The 2225-nt window shown below is 37.3% G+C and overlaps 1 non-coding gene across 1 annotated transcript; it reads right to left on the bottom strand.

Annotated features, from left to right (window-relative positions):
- Positions 1–108: 108 nt before the first annotated feature.
- On the bottom strand, positions 109–216 carry LOC142871645 (U6 spliceosomal RNA). The gene has a single exon (XR_012919877.1). It is a non-coding gene; the product is annotated as a U6 spliceosomal RNA (small nuclear RNA).
- Between the last annotated feature and the right edge of the window lie 2009 nt (positions 217–2225).

The following is a 2225-nucleotide window of genomic DNA, read 5'->3' on the forward strand; positions in this document are numbered from 1 at the left end:
ATCTTGGTCATATGGGGCAGGGAAGAGGATTTTTATATGAAGGAGCATAAAGAAAAGCCATCTTCCTGTTTCTTATTCCTCTATGTTATCATGTGTCTTGAAGCCCTTAAATTTGTTTTTTCTTTTTTGTATAAAGCACATCAGCCTTGTGCAGGGGCCATACTAATCTTCTCTGTATCATTCCAATTTTAGTATAAGTGCTGCTGAAGGGAGCATGAAGCCCTTAAAATTACCAAGGCCTTGGTAACTAAGGCATACTTTTTTGTTTTCTTCTCAAATTTGAAGTTCTGCATTTTATTACATAGTCATGAAGAGCTAGTCTGTTACCAGTAAATACTTAAGCCACAGAACTTCTCTATGCTGTGTACTTCCTGTTTTGTCAGATTTCCATTTAGGGAAAAGAATGGATTTTAGAATAGGCTAGCCTTAGTTTCATGTTTAAAGCTGCTCCTGAAATTCAGTTTGGAATCTGTCCAGGTATCTAGAGGAGGAAAAAAAAAATGGCATGTCATGTCTACACATGAAGTCATTTGTCAGAAAGCTTCATTTGGCTTCTGTCATGAAAGAGAGGGTTGCCAGGAAGTAAGAGAAACTTTTTGCTGTCAGAAATATTTAGTGTTTGACTTGCCAATGTTGTGTCTTGCCTTTAGGCTTTCCATGTCAAATGTGTTTGAGTTTGTGAATGAATTATTATATTGTCTCTGAAGGAAGAATCTATGTTCATTTGTAGTAGACTTTTCTAGAAATATGTAAGAACTGCATTTAGCCACATTTGCTCCACTTAGAGTAGAGACATCAAAGGTCAGATAGGGCCGGGCGTGGTGGCTCACACCTGTAATCCTAGCAATCTGGGAGGCTGAGGCGGGCGGGTTGCTCCAGGTCAGGAGTCCGAAACCAGCCTGAGCAAGAGCAAGACCCCATCTCTACTATAAATAGAAAGAAATTAATTGGCCAACTAACATATATAGAGAAAAAATTAGCTGGGCATGGTGGCACATGCCTGTAGTCCCAGCTACTCAGAAGGCTGAGGCAGGAGGATTGCTCGAGCCCAGGAGTTTGAGGTTGCTGTGAGCTAGGCTGATGCCACGGCACTCACTCTAGCCTGGGCAACAAAGCAAGACTGTCACACAAAAAAAGTCAGATGGTAATTAGAATAGAAATGGGCACACTGTGAATGTCAAATATCTTTTAGGGGAAAGTTTCAGTAAAACCATTTTAAGAATCTCTTTAAACTAAACTAGTAAATAGAATATCTAGTTATAAATGATGAATTATTTGTCAGTTGTTATCCTATGAATTGAACTTCCAATTAGGTATTGATAGAATGTGTCAGTAGAAAATACTTTCAGTATAAACTTGAATCCTGCTAATATTGCTGGTAAGGGAATATTGTATTACCAATTTTGCAGTAGTGGAACCAAGCACTTTTATAAAATTTTCTTTCACCAAATTTACCTGACCAGCTTTAAGTCAGAGTTATTTTTCTCTTTCTTGACCTGTCAGTAAAATATGAAAGATGCTTTTTAGTCCCTGACCATTGATGAACAATTGTATAATTTCTTTCTTATTGGCACCCTGGCTCTTCATCTACGCTCATGTTAGAAATGTTCTCCTAACACCTCTTTGTTGTCCTCTTTGGGAACTGATGTTGAATTATAAAATATTTGAAACTATCTGCTGTAAATTTTTCTACCAGATTCTTCCCCTTTTTTAAAAAATGTAGATTATGTGCTGCTATTCCTGAGACACATATTTCTCATACAATTAAATGAAAAAGTTTTCCTAAATATCCATCAACCACTACTGCTTCATTCCCCATTTCTCTTTATAACACAAGTGTCATCTCTTAAAACCTTTTAACCTTTTTGGTTGCACTGTTGTTCGCCTTTGAATAACCTGTGTCCAAATCAGTGATTGTCAAATTTTAGTGTGTTCATAAGAATTATATCAGGTGCTTATTCACTATGCAGATTCCTGAGCCCTACTTCAGACCCACTGAATTAAAATCTATGGAGAATTGTTATGTAGGGGGTCTTAGAACCACCATCTGAGAAAGTTATCTATTGCATGCATTCCCACTATCATCTAAATTGTCTTTCATATTCTTATACAGTCTCTTTAATTATTGGCATCTCAGAAGTGTTTTGCTAATTATTGACATCTTTTGTTTTTCTCCTGGCACTCTGGGAGTCCGAGACAGGAGGATTGCTTGAGCTGAGGAGTTT

This window comes from Microcebus murinus, chromosome 6 (genome assembly GCF_040939455.1).
Source record: "Microcebus murinus isolate Inina chromosome 6, M.murinus_Inina_mat1.0, whole genome shotgun sequence".
NCBI classification, from domain to species: domain Eukaryota; kingdom Metazoa; phylum Chordata; class Mammalia; order Primates; family Cheirogaleidae; genus Microcebus; species Microcebus murinus.